The following is a 15965-nucleotide window of genomic DNA, read 5'->3' as shown; positions in this document are numbered from 1 at the left end:
AGAAGTTGCTGTGGGGATGAGAGTTTGATTGGATGCATGGTAGGACCTCCTTTCTACATTGCTGACAGAGTTGAAGAGTTGAAGATTGCTTTTCAAATGCTGAACTGGAGTTTACTCATGTGCTACTGTTTTGAAGATTTGGTGATTGGATGCATCAGCTTAGGGGGAGTCTGTTGCTGACAGAAGCTGTTAAAGCTGAAGCTATCCAAAGACCAAAAGACTTGAAGATTCTGAAGACTGAAGTTACCTTTGCGAGCTATTGTCAAGGGGGAGTTTGTTGGTGCATATTTGTGACAACAGCTTAGATTTGGTCTTTGGATATCTTGTAATTAGTAAAACGATAAACAGTTAGTGGGTTTAGCTTTGTAATAGTTTGTAATAGTGAATTAAGAGTGATTGGGCCAAACCAAACCCACATGTGGGGAGTGGTTTGGGAAATGGGCCTTGCCCAAGACCTAGCCCATATGCAAAGCTTTGTCCTATATAAACAAAGCTTAGCATTAGGGTTTAGGTTAATCTTCTAATCACCTTAATCACTTGGAGAGAATTCGTGAAAGACAACGGCTTGGACGAATTAGGATCTTGATTGATTGTAATCGTTACGAAGATAATCAATAAAGATCGGGTTTAAAAGTGATTCGTGTTCTACTCGTTTTCTGTGAAATCTGATCTAGGGGATTCCGCACTCTAGGTTAGATCAACGATTCTGTTACGATCCGCACGGGTTAGGGGACCTACAAGTATATCTTGTCTAAATACTCGTTTTTAACACTATGTTTTAAGTGGTTTCATGGGTCCTAATTTGCCCATTAGAATCAAAACCGAGGAGTTTAGAACTAAGATAAAATAACCTATGTTCATGACATATAAACATAATCCAGTTATCATCAAGAATTCGATTAATATATATTTTATATTATATAGTATATAGTTTAGATTATGGGTGTAACGCCTCGCTTTTTACAACTTCCTTTATTTAGAAAGCTCACGTTGCATTCTTATTTTTGGAAACTTACATTTGTATCGTATCCATATCTCACCTCTGGTTTCGTAATTTGCGGCTTCGATCGTAATAAAATTTATTATTTCATAAGGATTACAGCATTTATTCATACATGGTTATACACTTAATCCATATACTCATACTTGATACCTATTCGTCATTCTCGTAAACTCATGCGTATCTTGCAAACAACTATTGTAAATTACGTAACTTTTCACGTTTAATACCTGCAAATATTTCATTTCTACATTTACAATGCATGATCTAAGTTTTTTTTGTTTAAATTTAATACCTAAATTACATGTTATATATGCTAATCATACGTTAAAACATCATAAATCAACCCAAATCAGCTCACAGATTGGCTTGTTTTGACTTCCAACTTCCACCTACTTTCATTTATTTCACTTCTAACTCAAACCCTAATACCTCCACTATTTATACACCCATTAGAACACCCTTTTCCACTTTACCAACATCAAAATTACTCCCAAAATCCTCTCTAAACTCTCTAAATTTATATGATTTTGAGCAGAAAGTTCAATGTCACGGCCCTCGGCCCCGGTTTGACCCGGTCCAGAGCCGCGAGGCAGGAAATCCCGTGGTATTTATTTTAGGCGACAGCGGAAGTCTCTTTTTAGATCCTGATCTTTAAATACTAAAACTGCTCGTTTATATAATACAGGGATAAATCCCATAATTTATAATAAGGCGATTTCACTGGGAAATCTTTATTTCTCAAAACATGTTTCTTTATTTATTTACATTGAGCCACTTTTCTAAGCTTGTAGTGCTTCACGACACTTTTTCTTTGCTCATAACAGATCACCTGAAACATGTTTGAAAAAGGTTTTGTCAGCAGGGAAATACTGAGTGAATCATTCAGTTTACTAAAACGACTCATTTGTTATAATTTACAGTATTAAGAGAGATTACAATGTTTCTGATATCAAACCAACTACCCACAGTATTTGTCACTCGACTCATTTCGGTGACTGTGGTCATATCCCCCATTGGCTGCCCCAATGGTGACGAATATCACTAAGTAGGTTCGCCTACCTAAAGTGATAACAACAGTAGTAATGTGCACAATACCCCACATACCGGCTGTAACTTGGTGATTACATAAACTTAATCACTGTAATTATAACTTTGAAAATAACTTGGAGTATTGTAAAACAGTTGATAAAAAGAGAATGACTCACATTGCAGATTTAACGAGCAGAGTATAAGCCTACTGATTAGCCTTTGATTAACCTAATTTAAACAATAATGCACACACACAAACGGGTTAGTAACTAATACAGCATTTACGACAATTCACGAGATTAAACCCTCACAACGATATACAAGTGCAATACTTTAATAATTCAGCGGATTCACAACCAATGACAGAGTATAGTCCGAGTTCGAACAGCACTCAAACATTCAAGTCGAAATCACGATGAATAACAAAGTAGAAGCTCAATTTGAGCAGCACTCAAGCAATCGTTGGATAGTTATAATCGATCGGACGTTGAATCGTAATAGCGATCGAGTTATTACCCTGATTGCGGCAGCGATTCGTGATCGGTGTGTGTTTTAATAGTATACAGAGTATAAATCCGTGTGTATTTCGACTTTTAACGTCGTTTTTGTGCCTGGATTCAAGTGCCAATGCCCTCTATTTATACCCAAATTTTGACCCCCCTCGCGTGACGCAAGGGGTACCCCTATAGGCGTCGCGTGACGCGAGGGGTCACCTATGTTCATAGGGTAGCCCTTCGTGCATGTAGCTTTGCTGAGTCGACGGTTTCTTAAACTTCGAATTCGACAGATAGTTATTAAGATAATCGTAACTAGGGTTTTACCCCCCCCCCCCCTGAGTTTTAGGGGCCCTGATCCTGATGATTCTGAAAATTTTAGGGTTTATGCAGAATTACTTGGGTTTCTCAATTAGGGTTTTCTTAAGAGATAATTAATATACTAAGTATTGGTTTTAGTGAGAGTTGTTACATTCAAGGTCAAACAAAGTGAGTTCTAGCTCACTTCCTTCTTCTATCTTGCTTGTTTCTTCTTCCATTTCACCTGGATAACCTCTAGGAAGGTTTTCATAAGATTATCATGGTAGTCTAAGGTGAAACCTCACCATATTTGAGGTCCAAAGTGTGATTAATTTTCTGATTTTGTTTATATTCATGTAAAATTTATTTTTACATACTTTCTTCACCATTTCTTCTTCTACAAAGCTTGGAATACCTATTGGAGCGTTTCCACAAGATTACCAAGGTAATCTAAGGTGGAACATCACCATTTTTAGGTCCAAACTTTCTGTTTTGAAGAAACTTGGTTAAACTTTATAAAACATAACTTTTCTTACTTAAATTGTGTACCTAGCAACCTCCTAAACCCCTCAATACTAGCTTGACGGTGACTGCCTTAACTTTCGGGACGAAAGTTCTTAAAACTTGGGGATAATGTGACACTTCGGGTTTCCCGAGCAACCTTCTTGATTTAACATTGCGTGTACGTATATTATTAAATGAAATCTATGGATCATCTGTTTACTATGTGTTGTATGTATATTATATATATATATATATGTGTGTATATTACAAGCAAGCCGAGACCGCGAACCCGACTTGAGACCACCCGGTCTCGAGTGAACAGTAACATTTGGGCCGGTTGGGCCATACCACTCGGAACCAAACCCACTAGGGGTGTACCGGCCTTGAAACGGGTATAAAAACCCAAAACCCACACACTCTCCTTTACACTCTCCCTCATTTCACCCTCACTACACTCTTTCTAAAACCCTAACAACATCACCCTCCAACATCACCCTCTTCCCTCTCTCGGATCCAACCGTAACATCAAGGCTCTCGGATTTCTACTCGATATCGTCACTCGGAAATTGGTTCATTGATTCTTCATACCCTCAACATCGACCGGTTAGTATTTTAAGTGTTTACCATGATTGGTTGTTGATGATAAAGTGCATTATGGATATTAGCATGATAGGAACAATGTGTTTTAGCTATAATGTGAAGATTAACATATTATACACCCCCTTGTATTGTGATAACATGAATGATGATCTTTAATGCTAAGTGGAAATCGAATCAAGTGTTGTTATTGTTGATGATATTCATGTTCTAATGATAATGTGTGATTAAGAGTGCCTATTTACCGAGTGGGTGTGATGTTAACAAGTTGAGCTTTGAATGATTGTTGAATGATAATGTGCTTGTTGAATGATATGCTTGAATGATCTCATGAAGAACATTATGAATATGTATTGAATATGGTATGAACATAGGATGAACATGTTTGATTTATTGTAGGAAAACCCTAAAATGATGAACTATTTGAATGTGGCTTGAATACTTGAATATGTGAAGAACATGTTGAAGGTGATATGAATATTTGAAAATTATGTTGTTTGATCGGTTAAAATGGGAATTCAGACAAGAAAACATGTTTGTATGGTTTTATTGGATAGTACACCAAATCACGATTATGCAATTCTATTGGATAGTACAAATGGACAGGTTCTAGAAGGATTCTGGTGCACGAATACGGGGTTGCGAGTCGAGACCCTTGGTTGCGACTCGAGACCATCCCATGACAACTCGAGACGGACTTCAAGGACTCGAGACCGGCAAGGTCTCGACTTGAGACTTCATGATCTCGACTCGAGACTGGACTCGAGACCTCTGAGATTGCGACTCCTGACCAGCACCACTCGAGACCAAAACATGATAACACGAGATCTCCTGGTTGCGACTCGAGACCATGTGTTCTCGAGTCGAGACCGCCTTGTCTCGACTGGGCTGCCTGTTTTGGTTATTGGGCCACATCTTGTTTAGTTGGGCTACCTGTTTAACTGAACTATGTGTTGCTGAACTCTGAATGACTGTGTAAATATTAGGGCCGGCCCAATAACCCAATGTATGTTTGTATGCATGCTATGTGTTATCTTGTGTAGGATTTATGTGATTACTTGTACCCCAACTTGACCTATATTTGGTGACCATGCTAGGACGTGGTGACCAACGTGATTGACCGGGTAATTATCTACCGAGCAACCCAAGGTGAGTTAACAACCTAAAGCATGCGTTCCCGGTGGTTTGGGAAACGGAACTAAAAACAACATTATCCCCTTATGAGGGACACAACTTACTTTTCTTCCCTTGTTATTGGGAACCTTTAGTTAATTACTGTTTATACGGATTGCAACAAACGGCACTAAACGAAACTCTATCACTCAAGTCCCTACTACATAATACTGATTAGTCGCCGGGGCCAGGCGAACGGGTTATTAGTTGATAGCGCTATTTAGGTTTTACCAGCCTCACACCGTGCCCGTGTATGGGATCAGTCGTGAACTAATGTACTCAGGCATCCATCAATGATGATAGAACATTGACATCGGGGCATCCTGCGGAAACGCAACGGTTACCTAGTGTTCGGTATTGGAAAAACAGTTTAGTCGCTAACTTTTGGGGTAGCTCCCCATGGCATGTATAAACGGATAAATTAACTGGTGAAACAAGTTTTTGGTAATTAAAACTGGACAACTAGTGAACTCGCTCAGCATTATTGTTGACACCTTACTGCATGCTTTGCAGGTAACCAGTGACGGAGGAGCTTGCTGCTTGGGGATGTGTAGTGTTCGTCTACCCCTGTGTTGGGTGTTAAATAAACATGAACCATGAACCTTGTTTAAAACTGTTTTATTTATGCTTCCGCTACTTACTACTATTTGAACTTAAAACTTTAAACTCTGAACATGATATTTACTGATCGTATGGTTAGTAAGTATTACTATGGTTATTAATTCAATTATTCAGTATAATTGGTGGCTGGATCCTGGTCAGTCACGCCCTCAAGCGGATGATACTCCGCAGGTGGAAATTGGGGGTGTGACAGATTGGTATCAGAGCCATTGGTTATAGTGAACTTGGTTTTAAAAAGGGGAAAATCTTTTTGAGAAAAACCAGACTATAACCCGTGACTCGTAACGACACTACACTCCAAGTGCAAGACTCGACTTATCTGACCTCATAGCTCGGACCCATGTTTACTTGCTTGTTTGTCTTATGCTTTCTGCTCTACAATACGTACTAGTGTGCCTGATTAGATAGATATGCCTCCCCTCTTCTATCTCATTCTCGCTATATTACGACATCACACTCATACTATGTTTTCTGACTATGAAGACAATGAGTGGACGCGGACGAGGAAACGTCAACATGACTCAGGCTCAGTTCACTAACCTGATCAACATGGTGGCTGCAGCTTTCGCAGCTCACCCCGGAGGTAAGCTCGTTGATTTAGGATGTTTAGATCCTACCGCCACATCGTCTTTTCACCTCTAAACCCATTTCGCTTCACTCCTCACAACAGGTCAGCATGCGCCTGTGCAATCACGTGTTTGTACTTTCAAGACCTTCATGGATTGCAAACCTCTTCCTTTCAATGGCACTGAGGGTGCCATAGGGCTACTGCACTAGATCGAGAAGGTGGAAGCTGTCTTTGCTGTCTGCGAATGTCCCCCAGCTAATTGGGTAAAGTTTGCTACTGGTACCCTTGAGGGAAGCGCGCTTTCGTGGTGGAAGGCGCAAATTCAAATGCTTGGTTTGGAGACTGCTAATGCTACTGCATGGGAAGATTTCAAGGATATGATCAAGGAAGAGTATTGTCACAGGGATGACATCCACAAACTCGAGGACGAGTACTATGGTCTCAAGATGGTTGGGTCAGAGATTGAGACCTACACCAAGCTGTCCAACGACTATGCCGCACTTTGCCCAAACATGTCCCGACCCATGTATCGAAGGATCGAATTGTACATCAAAGGCTTAGTCCCAGAAATTCGGAGCCATGTGACCTCGGCCAACCTCACTACCATACAGCCCGTGGTTCATCTTGCCCACAAACTCACCAACCAGGCTATGGAAGAGGGCAAGTTGCCCAAAAGGATCAGTGTTGCGGAAGGAACTTCTAGTGATGGCAAACGAAAGTGGGATGGAAATCAGGGCAAGGATGCTAACTCTGCTCAGGCCCCAGCCCAGCAAAGGAAAACTGAGAACAACAAAGGCCCTCAGCAACAGGGTGGCTACCGGGGAAGCTACCCTAAGTGCAACAAGTGTAACAGGCACCACAATGGGGCATGTAACAAAGGTCAATGCCAGCGGTGCAACAAGATGGGGCATGAAGCCAATGATTGTAGAAGTCAGTTCCCGGCAAGGCAGAATCAGCAACAACCCCAACAGCAACAGCAGCAGGGAAACAACCGCGGATGTTTTAAATGTGGGGCAACAGGGCACATGCGGAAGGATTGCCCTGAACTGAATCAGAATCGCAACAACAACCAGGGAGCTGGGAACAATGAACAAAACAACAATGCTGGGAATGGTGCAAGGGGAAGAGCTTTTGTGATTGGAGCTGGAGAAGCAAGGAACGACCCCAACGTCGTGGCGGGTAAGTTCCTACTTGATGATCGTTATGTTTCTGTGTTATTTGATTCTGGAGCCGATGCTAGTTATGTGTCCCTACGTATTAGTAAGAAGCTTAAGCACCCACCCGCATTATTAAGTTCTAAGCACATCGTCGAGATAGCCAATGGTAGAAACATCGAGGCCTCGCACGTGATCCACGACTGCAAACTAGAACTGTCTGGTCAGACGTTTAGTATCGATCTTTTCCCTGTCAAACTTGGAAGCTTCGACGTCGTCATCGGCATGGATTGGTTGTCCAAACATCGCGCTGAGATCCTCTGTCAAGAGAAAGCGGTTCGTATTCCTCGTCGTTCTGGCAAACCCCTCATCGTTCAAGGTAACAAAGGCGGAGAAGTCACAGGCATTATCTCGCTTCTAAAAGCCCAGAAGTGTCTACAAAAAGGGCACACCGCTATCCTAGCACTTGTCACCGACACCCACGAGAAGGAAAAGAGGATTGAAGATTTTCCTGTAGTACGTGACTACCCCGAGGTATTTCCTGAGGAACTACCTGGACTCCCTCCCCACCGTCAGGTCAAATTCCAAATCGAGCTAGCTCCCGGAGCAGCACCTATAGCTCGTGCGCCTTATCGACTAGCCCCTGCAGAACTGAAGGAACTCTCTACGCAATTACAGGAACTATTGGATAAAGGATTTATCCGTCCTAGTTCATCACCCTGGGGAGCACCAGTACTCTTTGTTAAGAAGAAGGATGGCACATTCCGAATGTGCATCGACTATCGTGAGCTGAACAAGGTTACCATCAAGAATCGTTACCCTCTCCCACGCATCGACGACCTGTTCGATCAGTTGCAAGGATCGAGCTACTATTCTAAGATTGACCTGCGATCAGGCTATCATCAGCTGAGAGTTCGTAATGAAGACATCTCCAAGACTGCGTTCAGGACTCGTTATGGTCATTACGAGTTCCTCGTCATGCCTTTCGGGATGACTAACGCGCCTGCGGTTTTTATGGATCTCATGAACCGAGTGTGTAAGCCTTACCTCGACAAATTCATGATTGTGTTTATCGACGACATCCTGATCTACTCGAAAAGTCAAGAAGAGCATGAACGACACCTACACCTTATCCTCGAACTCTTACGCAATGAGCAATTGTACGCCAAATTCTCGAAGTGTGACTTTTGGCTTCGAGAGGTCCATTTCCTTGGGCATGTGGTCAATAAGGACGGGATTCACGTCGACCCCGCTAAGATCGACTCGATAAAGAATTGGCCTACGCCCAAGACTCCAACCGAAGTTCGCCAATTCTTGGGATTGGCAGGATACTACCGCAGATTCATCAAGGGATTCTCAAAGATTGCTCAACCCCTCATGACTCTCACTCAGAAAGGCATTGCTTACAAGTGGAATGAAGCTCAGGAGTCGGCCTTTCAAAGGCTAAAGGATAACCTCTGTAGTGCTCCTATTCTCTCGTTGCCTGAAGGCACTGACGACTTTGTGGTTTACTGCGATGCGTCTATCCATGGGCTCGGTTGCGTGTTGATGCAACGCGAGAAAGTTATTGCCTACGCTTCTCGACAACTTAAGACGCGTGAAAGAAACTACACTACGCATGACTTGGAACTGGGAGCAGTGATTTTTGCTCTTAAGATATGGAGACACTACCTGTACGGTACCAAGTGCACTATTTACACCGATCACAGGAGTCTCGAGCATATCTTTAGGCAAAAGGAATTAAACATGCGACAGCATCGATGGGTCGAACTCTTAAATGATTACGAATGCGCCATCAAGTACCATCCGGGCAAAGCCAATGTCGTGGCAGACGCCCTTAGCCGAAAGGACACTACACCAAAGCGCGTTCGAGCATTGCAACTTACTATCCAGTCTAGCCTCCCTACTCAGATTCGAAATGCTCAAGTTGAAGCATTGAAACCGGAAAACATCAGGGCTGAGTCCCTGCGGGGATCGAGACAGCGATTAGAACAAAAAGAAGATGGCGCTTACTATGTAACATGGCGCATTTGGGTTCCACTCTATGGAGATTTACGTGAACTCGTGATGGACGAAGCCCATAAGTCCCGTTACTCAGTACATCCTGGCTCGGATAAGATGTACCATGACTTAAGGACTACATATTAGTGGCCTGGTATGAAATCTCACATAGCAACATATGTCAGCAAATGTTTGACTTGCGCAAGAGTCAAGACAGAGTACCAGAAACCAGCAGGCCTACTCCAACAACCAGAAATCCCGAAATGGAAATGGGAGCAAATTTCCATGGATTTTGTTACAGGGCTACCTAGGTCTCAACGCGGAAATGACACTATTTGGGTAATAGTAGATCGATTGACCAAGTCCGCACACTTTTTGGCTATTAAAGAGACAGACAAGTTTTCTACCTTGGCGGAGGTTTACTTAAAGGAAGTAGTTTCAAGGCACGGAGTGCCAACATCCATTATTTCCGACCGAGACGCTCGTTTTACTTCGGAATTGTGGCAAGCTATGCACAAATCCTTTGGCTCACGTCTGGACATGAGCACCGCTTATCACCCGCAAACGGATGGACAGTCCGAACGCACCATCCAAACCCTAGAAGACATGCTTAGAGCATGTGTGATCGATTTTGGCAAGAATTGGGAGAAGCATCTACCGCTAGTGGAATTCTCCTACAATAACAGCTACCACACTAGCATTCAGGCAGCACCTTTTGAGGCATTGTACGGTCGTAAATGCCGATCACCTCTTTGTTGGGCGGAAGTCGGTGATAGTCAAATCACGGGCCCAGAGATGGTGGTAGATACAACGGAAAAGATTGCCCAGATCAGACAACGCATGGCGGCAGCTCGTGACCGTCAGAAAGACTACGCTGATAAGCGCAGGAAACCACTAGAATTCCAGGTCGGTGACCGGGTTCTACTTAAAGTCTCACCCTGGAAGGGTGTAGTTCGTTTTGGTAAGCGGGGCAAGCTTAAACCGCGATATATCGGACCATTCGAAATTACCGAGAGAATCGGTAAGGTCGCTTATAGATTGAACCTGCCTGAAGAACTGAGTGCGGTGCACAACGTCTTTCACGTGTCTAATCTGAAGAAGTGTCTGTCAGATGAAACGCTTGTAATTCCTTTCAAGGAACTCACTATTGACGAACAGCTACACTTTACTGAGGAACCGATTGAGATCACGGATCGAGAGATCAAAACCCTCAAACGTAGCCAGATACCTCTTGTACGAGTCCGTTGGAACTCGCGACGTGGCCCAGAGTTTACCTGGGAGCGGGAAGACCAGATGAAGCACAAGTATCCCCAGTTGTTCCCAAACGAAAACCCCAGCACTGAAGCTACAACCGAATTTTGGGACGAAATTCCAAACTAACGGGGGGATGATGTGACACCCCGTTGAAACGTTCTCACTTATACTAGCTTGACGGTGACTGCCTTAACTTTCGGGACGAAAGTTCTTAAAACTTGGGGATAATGTGACACTTCGGGTTTCCCGAGCAACCTTCTTGATTTAACATTGCGTGTACGTATATTATTAAATGAAATCTATGGATCATCTGTTTACTATGTGTTGTATGTATATATATATATGTGTGTGTGTGTGTGTATATTACAAGCAAGCCGAGACCGCGAACCCGACTTGAGACCACCCGGTCTCGAGTGAACAGTAACATTTGGGCCGGTTGGGCCATACCACTCGGAACCAAACCCACTAGGGGTGTACCGGCCTTGAAACGGGTATAAAAACCCAAAACCCACACACTCTCCTTTACACTCTCCCTCATTTCACCCTCACTACACTCTTTCTAAAACCCTAACAACATCACCCTCCAACATCACCCTCTTCCCTCTCTCGGATCCAACCGTAACATCAAGGCTCTCGGATTTCTACTCGATATCGTCACTCGGAAATTGGTTCATTGATTCTTCATACCCTCAACATCGACCGGTTAGTATTTTAAGTGTTTACCATGATTTTTGGTTGTTGATGATAAAGTGCATTATGGATATTAGCATGATAGGAACAATGTGTTTTAGCTATAATGTGAAGATTAACATATTATACACCCCCTTGTATTGTGATAACATGAATGATGATCTTTAATGCTAAGTGGAAATCGAATCAAGTGTTGTTATTGTTGATGATATTCATGTTCTAATGATAATGTGTGATTAAGAGTGCCTATTTACCGAGTGGGTGTGATGTTAACAAGTTGAGCTTTGAATGATTGTTGAATGATAATGTGCTTGTTGAATGATATGCTTGAATGATCTCATGAAGAACATTATGAATATGTATTGAATATGGTATGAACATAGGATGAACATGTTTGATTTATTGTAGGAAAACCCTAAAATGATGAACTATTTGAATGTGGCTTGAATACTTGAATATGTGAAGAACATGTTGAAGGTGATATGAATATTTGAAAATTATGTTGTTTGATCGGTTAAAATGGGAATTCAGACAAGAAAACATGTTTGTATGGTTTTATTGGATAGTACACCAAATCACGATTATGCAATTCTATTGGATAGTACAAATGGACAGGTTCTAGAAGGATTCTGGTGCACGAATACGGGGTTGCGAGTCGAGACCCTTGGTTGCGACTCGAGACCATCCCATGACAACTCGAGACGGACTTCAAGGACTCGAGACCGGCAAGGTCTCGACTTGAGACTTCATGATCTCGACTCAAGACTGGACTCGAGACCTCTGAGATTGCGACTCCTGACCAGCACCACTCGAGACCAAAACATGATAACACGAGATCTCTTGGTTGCGACTCGAGACCGTGTGTTCTCGAGTCGAGACCGCCTTGTCTCGACTGGGCTGCTTGTTTTGGTTATTGGGCCACATCTTGTTTAGTTGGGCTACCTGTTTAACTGAACTATGTGTTGCTGAACTCTGAATGACTGTGTAAATATTAGGGCCGGCCCAATAACCCAATGTATGTTTGTATGCATGCTATGTGTTAGCTTGTGTAGGATTTATGTGATTACTTGTACCCCAACTTGACCTATATTTGGTGACCATGCTAGGACGTGGTGACCAACGTGATTGACCGGGTAATTATCTACCGAGCAACCCAAGGTGAGTTCACAACCTAAAGCATGCGTTCCCGGTGGTTTGGGAAACGGAACTAAAAACAACATTATCCCCTTATGAGGGACACAACTTACTTTTCTTCCCTTGTTATTGGGAACCTTTAGTTAATTACTGTTTATACGGATTGCAACAAATGGCACTAAACGAAACTCTATCACTCAAGTCCCTACTACATAATACCAATTAGTCGCCGGGGCCAGGCGAACGGGTTATTAGTTGATAGCGCTATTTAGGTTTTACCAGCCTCACACCGTGCCCGTGTATGGGATCGGTCGTGAACTAATGTACTCAGGCATCCGTCAATGATGATAGAACATTGACATCGGGGCATCCTGCGGAAACGCAACGGTTACCTAGTGTTCGGTATTGGAAAAACAGTTTAGTCGCTAACTTTTGGGGTAGCTCCCCATGGCATGTATAAACGGATAAATTAACTGGTGAAACAAGTTTTTGGTAATTAAAACTGGACAACTAGTGAACTCGCTCAGCATTATTGTTGACACCTTACTGCATGCTTTGCAGGTAACCAGTGACGGAGGAGCTTGCTGCTTGGGGATGTGTAGTGTTCGTCTACCCCTGTGTTGGGTGTTAAATAAACATGAACCATGAACCTTGTTTAAAACTGTTTTATTTATGCTTCCGCTACTTACTACTATTTGAACTTAAAACTTTAAACTCTGAACATGATATTTACTGATCGTATGGTTAGTAAGTATTACTATGGTTATTAATTCAATTATTCAGTATAATTGGTGGCTGGATCCTGGTCAGTCACGCCCTCAAGCGGATGATACTCCGCAGGTGGAAATTGGGGGTGTGACACCTCAATAGTTGCGGAACTTGTTAGAGTCGATTCTTACAAGTTTAGAGGTACAAACAACCTCTAAACTTTTTGATTTGTTAGGGTTCAATACAACCCACAAGTGTTGAAATCACATAAGTTTGCCATAGTTCATATGGTGAGGCTTAGGTTGGATGCAAGTGTGAACATTGGATGCCTTGGCAATCCTAACTTGATTCACACCTCACTTGATGTTTTTTAGTTAATATTCCAAGTAGCTTTCTATTATCAAAGTAACATAGCCCCGTCTAGCCTCCGACACTTAGGATTACCTTTCCATGTCGTGTTGGCTCACCCAGGTTAAAGAAGTACTTGGCTACTTGACATGTAATAGTTAGTTCTTTTAATTGTTATTATTCATGACCCTCCGAATCATCATTGTGGTGATTTTGTGTAGTGGTGAATCATACAATGAGGTTAAATCCTCCATGCTTGACTTACATGATAATACATGATATGTATGATGGACTTAGCTTAGGTTATTATTATAAATATATAAATACATATATATATATATATACAAGAAAGTGGCTGAATTTATGATGTTAGTCGGACCATGATTATTCATCATAAACTTAGGCTACATTATCTACAATCTAAGTCTCTCCTTAACGATTCTAATGAGCAAACTAGGACCCGTGAAACCACATACAACATCGTGTCAAAAACGAGTACATACTTTCTGTACTTTAAATTCTAGATCCCAAATCTAGTCACTCCATAAACATCATATAACCTTACCATTTGCTCCTTAAACACAAACCACTCGTAACTCACGTATAATCGGAAGGCTTTGCAATGTTGTGAGTATACTCGACGCCCTTTTTTACCGTTTTTACACTTTTTGGGTGCAACATGTTTACATAAACAAAAACACATACAACAGACATACTTTTATGCAATCATGCATACAAACAATCCAATACATGCTTACTATTATGTCATACTTGATTCGTATTTTCTGGTTTTGTTTGTTTTGTGATAAACTTGTCATTAACTTCGTACGAGTCTACCCTTAACATGTATAGCGCTATAGGAGTAACGCACCGCCTGTGAACGTTGGGTTATGTTAAGGCATTCATTCATACTTGCGTTAAACTTTGGTTTAACTTGTTCGTTCACATACCGGTTTATACGTTAATCTTGATAACTAGGTTTGCCATGTGGATTGTTCATTTTCATTTTATACTTGTATGCTAGTACGCCAAACTTGTATACTCGCCAATACTTTTGTATTGAACTATACTTTAAAACATGTTGCAGGTTTATGATGACGTTGACGATGCACGGAACTTAATAGGATGCCTAGAAACACATTTTAAACTTTAAATACCTGCTGTAATGTAATTCATTTGTTTCAACTTGTTGTATTATATTTCAAACAATGTATTTGATTCTTATAGCAATGAAATGAAACCTATTATTAAATACTTGTCACATTAGCGTTATGAAATCTCTTGCAATCTCGTTTTCGTCTCACTCCAATGTTTTCGCCATCGGTTGGGGTGTGACAGTTGGTCCATCATGTAGTATCATGCAATGTCATATAATTCAAGCATGGAGGCATGAATAACCTCATTGTAAGATTCACTAAAGCACAAGGTTTATCAACATAGTTGATAAACCCGATTGGTCACGAATAACAAAAATGTAAACTAACTAATTCATCAAGTAGCCAAGTAAGAGCAACCCGGGGGTTTCATACCCATCATGGAAAATGCTGGAAATGCGGCGGGGTTGTATTACTTTAGGTCTAGGAAACTACTTGGAATAGTGTGGCAAAACATCAAGTGAGGTGGTGGAACAAGTTTGGAAAGCCCAAGCTCCCATGGTTCACACTTTTACCAAAACACGAGTTTTGCCATATGAACTATGGTAGACTTGGATGGTTTCATCACTTATAGGTTGTATAAACCTTGTCCAAAACAGGAAGTTTAGAGGGTGTTTGCACCCCTAAACTCATAAGATTCATCCCTAAACCAGCTCCATAACCATATGCTTGGTTAGAAGTAAGGTAGGTGTAAGTTTGAATGAGAAATCATAAGTTTATAAACATATTCATAAAGATTCTTCCAAAACAGAAAGTTTGGACCTCAAAATGGTGATGTTCCACCTTAGTTTACCATGGTAAACTTGTGGAAACACTCCTAGAGGTGTTTCAGGCTTTCATGTGGAGGAAATGGCGAAGAAAAGATGAAGAAAATGAGGTAGATGCTCACTTTTGACACTTAGATAATTCTGCCAAGAACTTGATGTTGCAACTGATTTGGGAGTAATTATGTCACACCCCTAATTTCCACGTGTCACCGGTGGGCCCGGTGGGGGAGTATCGTGACGTAGTTGATATCATCATAGTCAAACAACACAAATTATAATGCACAGCGGAAGCAATAAGATAGATTTATTTCAACCAAACAAAATGTAATATCCAAGTATCACATAGTAGCTGAAATAGATCCACAGGCGGATCAAAATAAAAAGGAGAATTGTTCAACAGATAAATGGCATCCAAGTTTGCGAGACTCTACGATGCTAAGGAGTAGCCAACCTATTTCGTGTAGAA

This window comes from Helianthus annuus, chromosome 1 (genome assembly GCF_002127325.2).
Source record: "Helianthus annuus cultivar XRQ/B chromosome 1, HanXRQr2.0-SUNRISE, whole genome shotgun sequence".
In the NCBI taxonomy this organism is placed as follows: Eukaryota; Viridiplantae; Streptophyta; class Magnoliopsida; order Asterales; family Asteraceae; genus Helianthus; species Helianthus annuus.
Note: the sequence above shows the minus strand (reverse complement) of the source record.